Here is a 14940-nt window from a genome sequence, read left to right on the forward strand (position 1 = left end):
TTCACAAATTAACGACACTGAAGGCAGAATGCATCAGAAATTTTTGTCAATTATTAAATACCAGAAATTTATAAACGGGTAAAATCATTTTAATAATTTGATTACATATAGCCTACCTCATGCGCTTATCAGGTAAGCTAAAATTAAAGGTTCTGCACCTCTGTTTCCTAATTCAAAAAAATCATATAACTAACCATGTTAGATCAAAATAGCATAGCTCTAAAACCCAAGTAACAGAAATTTTAGGAGCTAAAGTTCATTTTTAGGTTTTTAGTAAATTTTTGTATATTTGAAAAAATTTAGAAAGCTGTTTTTACCACAATTTTCCAACAGTTTCGTTATTTTTTTCTATAATAAAACGAATCTGTGCATAAATTATTTCATGCCAACTTTTTCTCTCAATTCAAAAACAAGATTTTCCCTGAATCAAAATTTATTCTGGATGAAGAGTCAAAATTTAATTTTGTACAAAATTTTCAAATAGTCGTTTCACCCCTTACCTCTTCAAAGGCTCTCAAAAGCTAGTGAAATTGACGTCCAATAGATAAGTACATACATCACGTCGTTATCAATTCGGAAAAAAGTATATCTTACATTTTTTGTATTATAATCTACAGATGTATTGCTGAGGCATTGGATTTATGGAAATTATACGTGAGTTACTACTACCCAAGTGCTTTCGTCGATATCACAGTTATACTTTATGGGATGATTACATCGGTAGGTACATCGTTCGTTATTAGACCTAATCACAACTGATATGATATTCAATACACACAATCACACATACTTACCTACTAACTTGCATTTTGTATGTAGGGTTCAGATGAAAAATTCCTTGCAATTAGAGCCACGGGAATAATCGTAGCAAAAGTACTAATGGCTTTCACCATTGCTTATTATTCGCAAAACATTTCTTACATGGTTCGTTTAATTATTTTATCATCAGTTTACTTGGGTATTTTAAATGTGGAATTCATTTATGAAAATCCAAAAGCCGGTGTATCTCTTTGACTGTATTAATTTCTACCTGAAAGAGAGCAGACAGGGGTGCTGTGATCCCCCTGAGCATTTGATGAGTTCCCCCCTATTCTCAGTAATACTTAACCCCCCCCCCTATACTTCCACAAAAATTTTCCCAACTAATTGGCCAGAGATTGTTCGAACCATTTTTTAAAAACGGAATTTGGAAAAAAAATGTTGAATAATTATTTAAGTGTAATTGAAATTTTTCAATAATGGAGTAGATATGTTTTTAGAATTTCTTGGGTTAATTTTTTCCATTCTAGGAAATGTTTGAAAAGTAGAGTAGGAAGTATAATTCAAATCTGTCCGAGCGAAGCGAGGGCGAAAGCTGTGAAAAATTAATAATTCAACATGTAAAACAAAGTCATATTTTATTCAAAAAGTTGATTTTCGTTGCTTCAAAATTTTCAAAAATTATGTACATTTTACTATAGGTATCTATATTTTTAAAAACAGGAGTAAAAGCCTGAGCGAAGCGAGCGGAAAAACTTTTAAAAATTCACAATTTCTGAGAACTAAGACAGCATTATTTTTGGTGTGAGGAGTCAATTTTTCTACCCTCCAACTTCGGTCAGAAAAAAGAAAGGGAGAGTGATCTAGCCCGAGCGAAGCGAGGGCGAAAGCCGCGAAAAAGTAATAAAGTAATAATATGAGGTGGAAAATAATACCATTTCTGATGATGTACGAGGTATAAACTTTGTCTTCGTGGCTTCAAAATTTTTTGTCTTTGGGAGAGTAAATCGAATACCATAAAAGCCCAAGCGAAGTGAGGGCTGAAGCTTTTGAAAATTTGCAATTCTTCAAGAGTAAAACATCATTATTTTTGATGGGAGAAGTCAATTTTTGTTTCCCTTTCCCCTTACTTTGGCCAAAGAAAAGGGAAGTGGTCTAGCCCGAGCGAAAGGTTTTGAATAGGTATTTATTTCAAGGAGCAAAAATCAATAGTTCACCCGAGCGAAGCGAGGGAGAATATTTTTTTGATATTACGAGCAATTATCAATTTTTGCATGGTAAATTATATATTTTTTCTCACTTGGGGGGGAAATGAGATCAATTTAGGGGGGGAAGAGAAAAAATTAAAAATTTTTTATTTCCCCCCACCAAAATTCATTTGATGAGTTACTCATCACGAAACCCCCATTACAGCACCCCTGAGAGCAGATCCAGAGTCCATTTTTGAAAACACGGATGTATATGGGATCTTTTTCAAAAGTCGATACACGCAAATAGAGCTATCGTCTCTGGAAAAATGATACATCCAGGAATAATATATTGTTGAAACGATTAAAATGTAGAATGAAGATTTTCTGGACATAATGGCGAAAATTCGATGTTACAACAGGAGAATAAAATTTTGCAAAACTTATCATCAAATGCTGACTTTTCATCAGGTTCCAAACGTAATGAAACTGGCAGGAATCGTCGAATTGAACTTGAACTGCTTCACTTGTCTAATGAAAAATGTGTATACTGCCGTAAATTTAATGTATGTAATGTTTGCGAAATAAAACCTCACTATTAATTTCAAGAGTAATTTCGCTCAAGTTTCACGTTAATTTTTCATGAATACTTTTCTCAAGTTTTCAAGGAACATATTTATGGGACAACCCAATGAGGAATAGATAACAAATTGCGTAAAGTGCAAATGCTTTTACTATTCAGATTTTTCTCCACTTGATTTTTCAATTCCACATGCTTCCAAGAATCCTAAAAAAAAAGGTTCGATATTTTTTTTTTTATTGAAATACCTAGGTAGGTAGGTATGTATCATCCTCAGCACACCATTTACCAAGTCATAAAAATTTTAAGGCTTTTTTCACAATTAAATATTTAGGTGAGTACGAATTATCGAAATCGTGAACGCATATCTACGTCAGTTTTTCGTAAGTAAATATCCCCCAAAAAAGTACCTCACGGTAAAAAAAAGGGGGTTTGAAAAAGAACGCGCGAGGAAGGTTCATCGCCATTGCAAAAAAAACTTCAAAAAAATCTCCATAATACAACTGGAAAATATCCAAAAAAAAAAATAACCCAAAACAAAAAATTACTGATATCTACATTGCAGGGAGTTGGAGAATGATTGGTGGTACCTACTTACCTGCCTACGTACCTACTTCAGAGTTCGCAAATAAATAATGAACAAAAATTTGCCAACTTCCACTCACTTTCTAACGAAGTCTAATCAAATCAAATTTGATCATGGATACTGGAAATGGAAGCTACCTAGTTGTCTAAAGAAGTGGGCGGAAGTTGGGAAATTTTTGTTCATTATTTATTTGCGAACTCTGAAGTAGGTACGTAGGCAGGTAAGTAGGTACTAAAGCCCGGAACGATGTCGTTAGTGATGTAGTTATAACAGCTATCGCATCGCTTAAAAGCGATATCCGTTAGTAATCGGTATCGCCAAATAAAACCCGAACTTGTTAGTTGGTACAATCACTTTTCATAAAACGATTATTTCAGTATCGTTTATGCATGGGCACAGAAATCCTTATCTGTTGCATGAATACATGAATGGTTGCGCACGCTTATATGAGCGCGGGGGTGTGTGAGTGTGTGAGTCAGTATTCAAAAGTGTTTGCGATAGCGATACCAAAAGCGATACTAACGACATCGCTTCAAATAAACCTGTTACTAACAGTATCGTTAACAGTTTTGAAGTGATGTCGTTGTAACGACTAACGACATCGTTCCGGGCTTTAGTAGGTACCACCAATCATTCTCCAACTCCCTGCAATGTAGATATCAGTAATTTTTTGTTTTGGGTTATTTTTTTTTGGATATTTTCCAGTTGTATTATGGAGATTTTTTTGAAGTTTTTTTTGCAATGGCGATGAACCTTCCTCGCGCGTTCTTTTTCAAACCCCCTTTTTTTTACCGTGAGGTACTTTTTTGGGGGATATCACCAATTTTTTCTGAAGTCTTTATGAACAAAATATTGGGTTAGATTTGCATTCACTTTTACTCAAACATGGTTTCCTTAAAAAACTTGTGGAGGCGGGGGTTCAATATTCTCTTCTGAAGATTTTTTTTCTAGTGCGTGTTATTCATTTATTTATTTATTTGTCAAAATTCCAACATTCAAAAACCTGTTGGAGGCTCCAGAACTACTCAAAATGGTATGAAACTATTTCCAATTGATTTGAATTGTCAGAAATGAATTTACACACGAAATTTCAACTTTCTAACATAACATGGTAAAATTATTATTTTTTTTTTTAGATTAAAAAAAAAAAGCAGAACCAATTTTCTAGGTTAAAATTCAAGAATATAAAACGCAATGATAACAATTTTTCAATTAAAAAAAAATAATTACTTGAAAAAAAATCAACTTGAAAAAAAATTTTCACCTAGGTACTGGCGGGATTCGAACCGAGGACCTCCTGCGTAGTAAGCGGAAGCTTAAGTCACGCAGCCACTGAGGCTGCGTTGATGACCGCGCATTTCAACTCCATACAACGCCGAATGCGACGTATGTTTCGAATATAACGGCCATTCTGATTGATACATATAAGTTGACATTGGTTTGAGTTAATTGAACGAAGCTACAGACTTTTAAACTCAATCATTTATAATGAAATTCGGCATATAGATTACTAAAGCTATAGAGAAGTGCCTTTTGTACGTTTTAGCTCACTTGCAAAAATACTTTCTGAATAATGAGCGTTTGAAAATTTCAAATTGGGTAAAAAAGTGGTTAGAATTCGTTTTTCAAAAAATCCCTTCGTAGTGACCATTATTGTGTATAAATACACCATCATGCAAAATTTCGTTGAATTTGACCGAGCAGTTTTTCTGAAAAGTATGCTGAAGGAAGTGAAGAAAAAAAAACGGTGTAAAAACGGCATTTTTGAAGTTCTCCTGCACATTTGTTACTAATTGTACAACTTTCAAATTTTGATATGTTGATAAACTCGTCAAGATCTTCAAAATGACATATTCAACTTGAAAATTGGTGCGATCGTTTTTGAGATCGAAAGGTACTCATTTTCGCGTTTGTTGGTCTCAGAAGAGTAGGCGTTGCGGTAGCGGCGACGTTCTTTTTCCCAACCCCCTCGCCGCGCTACCGCCCGGCCTGATATACCTACCCAGACATCTTTACTTAACTGATTAAGGAGCATGAATTAATCAAAATCATTCAGAGTATAGAAACTACTTCAAACAATTTCCATACCTACATCGAATTGACACGATAAGTCAGCTAACTACTTTTGTTTGATTAAAGCACATTTTTTTACTCTTTAATTAGGCATTCGTCGTTAGGTATACCTCTCTCAAATTAAAGCTACGGGCGCATTGTTTCTCAAATAACCACGACATTCGTGAAAATTTGAAATTTTTTATTCATTTCGCATCACAATGTCGAACAATTTTGTAACCTGGATCGCGAATTTGCTTTTACTTTCGTTGGAAATATTTCGAATCCGTTCATTTCTCATGATTTACACGGTGACGATAATGGCCCTCGGTGTGGTCAGCCTTTTGGGCAGTATCGTCGGATTCTTTTACGTTATCGAGATCACCGAAAAAATCGTAGCTATCGTCGGAGTATCTGCTCAACTAAATGGTATACTTTTATTTCTCGCTGTATTCGTATATCACGAAAAATTACTCGTATTATTCGATAAACTGGAAAAAGAACAAGATAATGTCGACGTAAAGCTAAATAGAGCCGAGGTTCTGATCAAGAAAAAAATGGTAGGGTTATTCGTTACTATAGTTTTATCAGGCGAATCAATTTCTTTGAGGAGAGTTTCAACGATAAATACTCTCTACTGATACCTTTTTGGTATTCGTGCGGCGGTAAAGATTCCAACACAACTTTTTGTTGGGATGTTGGTACTTCTACCAGAATGATTGTACAAGCTGTAAACGTATACCAAGCTACGTCTCTTAGCTTGCACACGTTGGCTTATATTTTATCGTTTACGTTGTACGGACTCATGGTGGGCGAGCTCGAAATGCACATGGAGATTATTAGTAAAAAAGTGGACCAATTTAATGAGGTGGCCAAGGAAGCTGAATCGAACCCACAAATCAAGGATGTAGAAGAGAGAATGTATCAACATTTTTTGCAAATTATCAAATATCAGAAATTCTTATACAGGTAAATCTTAAAAATGCAGTCCACGATACATCACAACAAACACACCGAATTGACCACTACAAATAATTCAGAAAATTCGAATAAAAGTATAAAAACAATGAAAAAGTGAAAAAATGGAAAAATTGAAATATCAATGATTGAAAAGAAAAGACAAAGCAAATTGAAAGAAATGATTTTAAAAGCACCAAAAATGGGAAACATAAATGTACCTAAATTTTAAAAAGGCAAAAAACTCCTTAAATTCAATATTTTTTGAACAAAAAAAAAATCGAAAATGAAATCCACAAAAGACAGAGGTGTGACGAAGCGATGTGTCCCTGGAGGGAGGGAGGGAGGGGGGTGTGTTTGTTGGGACTGAAATTTTTTCAACTTTTTTCGCCAGATTTTCCCGACATTTTACCTCAGATCTCCCACTTCCTCCTACAAATTTTTCCAGTCGATTAGACAGTGATGTGATTCGAACACATTTTGGAAGGGAAATTCGAAACAAAAATGTTGAAAAATTTTAAATTTTCAAAAATGATTTTTTATACCTACGACAAATTTGAATTTTTCTACTGATTTGTTGTGTTTTCAAACAAAAAATAGGACTTTTTCGGTATGTTAGCAAAAATTGGGACCTTGTTTTGACTGGAATGCAGACTTTTTTGGGGAGAAATTCCAAGTAAAACAATTACCTATTTTTGATATGAGAAATTGATTTTTCTGCTCTCCAATTTATGGTTAGAGAACTTAAGATGAAAATAATCTGAAAATTTAGGTATAATCCAAGAAGTAAAAATCCAAGGTTTTGGTATCCCAACTTTTCGAATTCATCCAATTTAACCTTATCATAAAAATTCCCAGCTTTTTTTGGTGAGGGGAGAGAGGAGGGAGGGGTGCGGAAGCCCTCTTTCTAATAAATCTCTAAAAATTGAATATACTGTACAAAAAAAAAGATCAAACCAGTTGAAAGAAATAATATCGGAAAAACATGAGAAAATTGAAAAATCCAGACTTTAAGAAGTTGAAAAAAGTACCTATAGAAACAAATTGAAATACCAGATATTTTTTCCAAGTTTACCCATTAATCCGGTAATAATAGATACAAATGAGAAAATTATATATAATCTGCAAAATAGACGGAGTCAGTTCTTGAATTCAACAACGAGTAGTCTCAGTAGGTGGGGAGAGTTTTTTCGTTGAAAAAAAAATGCATGAAATAGGTAAATGAAAAATTGAGAACATTTCAAAAAAAATTTCCATGAAGTATAAATAGAAGCCGCAGGGAACGAGTGGATAGTTTTAAAATGGTACCTAGGTTTTTTGACTTTTACAGTTATCACAAAAAGTTGAGACCATCTCGAAATTTCGAATTCCAGTTTTTAAAAAATTATCAAGTAGGTAATTAATTTCAAATTTCCCGTTCGGCAAACTGGGTATGCAAATTTATTAACATGCTGACATTGCTGGCATGGGTGGCTAATTTCACATCGATTCGAACCAAAGCTGATGTCCAGTTTTTTGATTTCTCTCAAATTTTATCTTAAATGATCTGGCGGATTAAAAATCATAATTTCTGTACAATTTTCGAAGATAATGGGGATGGATCTGAGCGGGGGCAGGGCAGGTGAGTCAAAATGAAAGCCCACTTTGTTCGTTTGTTGTGTAGTCCAGTTTATTGCAATACTAATATGTACCTCGTACTTACATATGTAGCTTGAAAGGTTTTGAAAAACGCAGATACCTACTCATTGTCAGTAAAATTATTAAAAAAATTAATGTTTTTTGAGTACCTACATATTTTGTAGGTGTGTCGCCGAGGCATTAGACATGTGGAAATTGTACGTGAGTTATTACTACGCAACCGCTTTCTTCGATACAACGTTATTATTTTTCGGTATGATTGTACTGGTACGTAAAAACTTCATTATTGTACTTCTTTATCACCTCATTTGCTTTTATCATTTCTAAACATGAATGTATTTTTGCCATCAGATGCCAAATCAAAGATTATTAGCGATCAGAGCTTTTGGATTAGTCGTCATCAAGTTACTCATGGCCCTCATCGTTGCTTACTATTCGCAAAACATATCATATTTGGTTCGTTTCATAAAAATACTTGACACAAATTCCACGAATATTATAAAATTAAATCGATACAAATCTAGGTAGGTAACTGATACAAAAATTAACACAATTAAATTGATTAAACGTATAGAATGAAGATTTTCTGAACATAATGTCAAGAATTCGATGGTACTACAGGGGGAAACTTTTTTGCAAAACCTATCATCAAGTGCTAACATTTCATCAAACGTCAAATGTAATGAAACTCGCAGGAGTCGTCGAACTGAATTTAAACTGTTACGCTCGTCTACTGAGAAATATATATTCGGTTGTAAATGTAATGTATTTAATGTTCGTCCAATAAAAAGTGCTCGTCTTTGTTCGTTAGACAAACAATTAAGGTTGATTTTACCAAAATTTAGTTATAAAAAATATCGTTCTAAAAGACTTAATTATGTACATTAAACTGACATGATAATTATCTCAATTTTTTTTCGAATTCTTAATGAAACGATTGCACAAAAGAAGTCCTTCTAAGAAAGAAATTTCAGTCAATTTTCTGTCACAATGTCGAACAACATTGTAATAACTCGAATCGCTCAAATACTTCTTCTTTTACTGGAAACATTTCGAAATCGTGCATTTCTAACAGCGTACGTGGTAATATTATCGGTTTTCAATTTATTCAACATTCAAGGTACTATTATAGGATTCTATCATGCTACCGGGATCACTAAGAAAGTCGTAGCTTTTCTTAGTTCAACCGTCCAAATAAACGGTTTATTTCTATTTGCTGCGGTGCTCGCGTATCGAGAAAAATTACTCGTATTATTCAATAAATTGGAAAAACTGCAAGAAAACGCCGACGAAAAGCTCAATAGAACGGAGATTCTCATCAAGACTAAAGTGATACAGTTACTTATTGTTATTTTTTTATCGGGGTTATCCGTTATGCTACCTCCATTAATTTTAAATATTTTCAAAGAGAGTTTCGACGATGAAAATTCTCTACTTATACCTTTATGGTGGTCATGCGGCGACGGCAACGGTGGCAGAAAAGAATTGAATAGACGGTTTTGTTGGGATGTTTCTAATACCACCAGAATGACTGTACAAGCTGCGAATATGTATTTAGTTGCAATCGTTAGCATACTTGTATCTGCCTATGTAATGACGTTTGTTTTGTTTGCACTTATGGTTGGCGAGCTCGAAATGCATATGGAAATCATCGGTCAAAAAGTAGATCAACTCAATCATTTGGCCAATGAGCTGGAAACGAATACGGATGACATGAATGAGACTAATTCATACATCATCGATGTTGAAGAAAAAATGTACGAGCAGTTCTTGCATATTATCAAGCATAAAAAGTTCTTATACAGGTAAGGCAAATAAAGGAAGGGTTCAAATAATTTCGATTTAATGCAGTTCTTGGCTTTCTAAACAGAAATCGTCAAAATTATAAAAACAATTAATATGCTACCTTTACTTGACTGCACTGTAGACTGTTTCTGAAACGAGAACAAAATGGAGAAGGGGCTTGTGCTCACAAGAATCGAAAGAACCATTTATTTCATTATAGGATAGGTTCGAAGACGAACTACGATGTAGTACATGCAGAGATCCTGGATGTTAATAAAATTGCATAATCAGTCCGCCGTAAATACGATAGTGTATTATGTATTATAAAACTCGTATTTACGGCAAACTAAGTATGCAACTCTTTCAACATCTACCTATACCACTAGCATTTCTACTGAATTTGAAGGGGAAAACATCAATATTTAAGAATCGTGGATAATTTTCAAAAAATTGGAAAATTTTAAACATCTTGAAAAATTATTTCAACAGGAATGGAAATTTCTCTAACAAAAAATATTTTTAATAAGAATCATAAAGAGATTGGTAATTAATAATGGTAAAATGTTGAAAACGTTACACAAATTACACTAAGAGTACATGTATGCAAACAGACATCGCAAAATTGATAAATTCTTCTAAAAAAACGACTGAAAATCGAAATGCAATCGATAAGTTATCAAAAGTGCGCAAAATGGTGAAAAATTCTTTAAAATTCATGAAAATGCGCCAAATTTGCATGAGATTACTTCATCTTGAAGTAAAAATTTATGAAATATTACAAAAAGTGCATCAAATATTGACAGGATTTTCTAAAATTGAAACGAAAAGTTGGAAAAGATCGCCTAACCAGGTACGAAACTAAGGAGGGAGCAGGTGGACTACCCTCCAAAATTGTCAAATTCTGAAAAAGTCGCCAAATTTCATCAAAGTCGACAAATTTTAAAAAGTTTTAGACTTGATAAAAAAATCTATTTTGTCGTCGAGTTTTTTGGAACTTGAATTAACACATTTTCAAAAGCTTCGTTTTTGAGTTTCTGCACATAGAAAATGTATGTTCTGGGTAATTACTTTCTCAACTTTCAAAAATGCTAAAATCAAACTTTCTAAAAATCTATTAATCACACTCAAAAAATCAAAAAATGAACACGTCGCATAAAAAAACATTGCCTTTTCACCGATCAAAATACAAATTTTTGAAAACTTTTACCCTCTGTCCATTCAGGCCTGTTTGCTTTTTTTTGAAGTAGGAATTTCTAAAAAAAAAAAAAAAAAAAAAAAAACGTTCAAATTCTAATGTCTTGAAACGAAAAAAAATTAAACTCCTCACATAAATCATAAATAACAAAGCTCTTTCACATATCAAAATACGAATTTTTGAAAAAATTTTCCTTCAATTTGTTCGGGTCTGTTTGCTTTTTTTTCAAACTTGGAATTTCTACAAAACCATCAATTTCTTTCAAATTCGAAAATTTTGAAACTGAAAAAATCAAACACTTCACATAAAAAGCATTGTGTATTTTTACCTATCAAAATACGAATTTTCGACATATTTTCACCTCCCTAAGCTCGAGCTAATTTGTTTCTATCTTGAAAAATACATACAAAATTTCATGTTTGAGGCTTCTAAAAATTGAACAGTAAAAATGGAAATTTTTTATGTCATGAGAGGCTGCTAATTTCAACTGAATGAATTGTTTTTGCAGTCTTCGTTTTATTCAGCAAAACTGGTATTTTTTTCTCATATACCTACTTATCATTCGGTAAATTTTCAGTTGCACCTCCCCCCTCCCAACAAAACCTTTAGTTTCGTCCCTGAACAATAAGACGTTGAAAAATGGACAGACCGGGAGTAGGCTACATACACTGATAAAGTGGACAAATTCATTCAAAAATCATCCACCGTATTCATAATTCAGTAATTTTGCATAATTCTCAATGATTTTTGTGTCAATTTAGTTATTTGCTATTGATTTTAGAAATTTAAAAAATAATTTCATGCATTTTTGGCAATATACGTCATAAGTTTTCATTTCATTTTCAATGACTTCAACGTAAACTTGAGAATTTTTCTGGTATTTAAAGAAATTTTTGCATGATTACACGCATATTTGGTAGGTACTTAACATTCATCAGCTTTTTCTTGTTTTTCAGTCATCGTTATGCAAATTTTAATTATTTTTTTCGCTCATTCTGAATCTTTTTTAAAACTACATATATTGAGTAAAGTATAAAAATATTCCTCTAAGATGTAACAAAAAGCATAATTACCTACGTAAGTTTTGCCAGCTTTGAATTAATTCTTTATTCAACGCAATTTTTTAGTATTTTGAATAGGCCTATTTTATTTTATTTTTCATTTTCTGTATCACAGTAATTCACATGTTTCTTTTGAATATTTTGATGTCTCATCAATTTTTTTCTCGATTTTCCATCCTCCAAAAAAATGAACTTGAACACTTGTAATTTCGGTTAGGTAGTATTGAGGACTGGGATGGGCTGTTTTAATTTTTTTGAAAAGACAGGATTTTTTCCCCAAATCAATATTGAATTTATTTACATATCAGTTTCTTTCCCATGGTTGAGATGATGAGAAAGGTTACCTATTCCTGTAATTATTGATAGATGAATTCTGTTTTGAATTTTGCATAGATGTATAGCAGAAGCATTAGACATATGGAAGTTGTACGTGAGTTACTACTACGCAGCCACTTTCATCGATACCACGTTATCCTTTTTCATACTGATTATGAGGGTAAGATAGTTCATTGCACCAGTTAAATTTATCTTTATTTTCTGTTTTTTCAAATTCACAAATGTTCGTATGAATTTTTGAAATCAGATATCAGATCAAAGATTCTTTGCAATACGAGTTTTGGGAATAATCACATTCAAGTTACTCATGGCACTTATCATAGCTTATTATTCGCAAAAAATATCGTATTTGGTTTGTTTCACATGAATATTGTCTTAAACTCTAGACGTACGATAAGTACTTATACATAGATACTACACAGGTGGTTATTACTCCTAATTAATTCGTTGTTTTTTCCTATTTACTAAAATCTAGAACGAAGATTTTTTAAGCATCATGGCGAAAATCCAATGGTACAATAGGAGAAGAAAATTTTGCAAAACTTATCATCAAGTGTTGACTTTTCATCAAATGTCAAGTGTGATGAAACTTGCTGGAGTCATGGAACTAAATTTGAACTTGTACACACGCATGTTAAGAAATATCTATTCGGTTGTGAATGTAATGTACTTAATTTTAGCGGAATAATACTCACATCATTATCGTGGTTACTTATGTTTTTTCGTCCAAAAATTTACCTAATGTAACACATTGACGAAAAGAGAATAGATAGGTATTAGGTACCTATAATATTATTTTTCAAGATAATTCACTCAAAATAAAAATCTATGCTGAATTTGTTCAAAATCCGCTCACTTTTTTTTTGGCGATTCACCCTAATTCTCATACAGACTTATTAGTTTGTTGAGAATTCTTTGCATACAGATAAATAAAACGATTTTGTATTTTAGAACAACTGAGAGCTACCTTGGAATAATTATGCATTGAAGGTCCAAAAAAATATTTGTATTGGGCACTCTATTCCACAAACATCCCGCATCGGACCTCTAATGGCTACATTTTGGCAAAAAAATTCGTACGATATCATAATGAAAGCACTTAAAAATTCAAAATATCCGACAAAATATTGCGATCCGGCGCGGCGATGGAGTTAATCCAATGTCAAAACTTCATCAGAATGTTTTAGGATGTTTTTTAGCTTCACTTTTGTCACCGCCCCCCCCCTCTACCTAAAAAACATCTTCATGAAAAGTTGAAATTACGTATTTTGAATTTCAATCGGAATCTTTATTTCAAGTTTGAAAAACCTACAACTCATAATTATTTTTAACCGAGTGTAGTAACGAGTATCGTTCAATCCAAAAAGTATAACTTCAACGATAGGAATTTAATAATTCATACGAATCAACAGTCATTCATTATTGAATTCATTTTTTATTTACGAACGTAAATTAAATTAAAATTCAAAGCCGTAAATGTTGGTTACCTATTCAAAATCAAAGTTTGCATTTTTACAATAAGCACAGCACACCTTGAAAACTGTTAGAATCAGTTTGGAAGTTCTGTGCTGTAGAGGAAGTTCAGAAGTCATTTCTAGTGAGATAGTTTCAATAGACTTTACAAGAACTTTTTTTTATATTAACATGGCATAGGCACGAGCAACCATCACAATATGACTTGAAAATTTCTCATTGCAGCTCATTTTCTATCACGATGTGGGACAAGTTTGTAACCTGGTTTGTGAAATTCATTCTTCTTTCATTAGAAATATTTCGAAACCGATCGTTTTTGGTGCCATATACAATGATGTTAATGGCCTCCGCTGTAGTCAGCGTTTTCGGCAGCGTCGTCGGATTTTTTGGGAGTTGGTGAGTTGATTCCCAAAATGAAAAAAGTGTACGAATTGATTCCCACCTTTTATTTTCAAATGTCCGAATTGATTCCCACCTTTTATTTTCGAGTGTCCGAATTGATTCCCACCTTTTATTTTCGAGTGTACGAATTGATTCCAGCCTACTATCGTTACCCAAGAGACAATAAAATTATAAATGCTGGGATGGCAGGAATAGAGATCGGAATTTAGTTTAGAATGGAAACTTTCACAGGAATTGGTCATCCGATTGATGGTTGCAGCATACTGAGCCCAAAGTGCTGGCGGGAATTGAGATGATGCTGAGATATAGTTGTCGTAGACATATGTCTCAAATTCAGAAATCCTATCATCGTTCGTTTTCTTTTTACGAATCTCAGTTATGGTTTTGAAACATTCAGGCACATCTTCAGGTGGGAGGAAGGGAAGACCGAAGAAGTCATTTAAATGTTTCCCATCATCATTGGTATTTTTGTAGGCTCTGGTTAGGCCTAGTTTCTGGATTTTCCTCCACCAACACTGAGCCAGATCAAATCAGCAACCACGTATTGTGCTTTGTGGTCAAACTTCCATCACAGCACCATGTATAAACACTTCCTCTGGGGCAAAATCAATTCATTCATACGCAACAAAAAAGTACATGGGAATTAATTCGTACACTCGAAAATAAAAGGTGGGAATCAATTCATACACTCGAAAATAAAAAGTGGGAATCAATTCGGACACTTTCATTTTAAAAAAAATCAAACGGGAATCAACTCACCTACAGCCGATTTTTTTACGCTTCCAAGATCGCCGACAAACCCCTCGCTTTTGTTTCAGTATCCGCTCAACTGAACGGTTCTCTATTATTCCTTATAGTGTTTGTATATCACGAGAAGTTGCTCGTATTGTTCGATGAATTGGAAAAAGAGCAAGACAATATTGATGGAA

General features: G+C 33.3%; 1 long non-coding RNA gene across 1 annotated transcript in view; it reads left to right on the forward strand.

The window, feature by feature from the left end:
* LOC135847613 (uncharacterized) overlaps window positions 1–14940 on the forward strand; it is a 149648-nt gene that overhangs the window by 21176 nt on the left and 113532 nt on the right. The window contains exon 2 of the long non-coding RNA XR_010559204.1: window positions 3341–3728. This is a non-coding gene — a long non-coding RNA (uncharacterized LOC135847613). The remainder of the gene's footprint in view (window positions 1–3340; window positions 3729–14940) is intronic.

The sequence above is a fragment of the Planococcus citri genome, chromosome 5 (assembly GCF_950023065.1).
Source record: "Planococcus citri chromosome 5, ihPlaCitr1.1, whole genome shotgun sequence".
Taxonomy (NCBI): Eukaryota; Metazoa; Arthropoda; class Insecta; order Hemiptera; family Pseudococcidae; genus Planococcus; species Planococcus citri.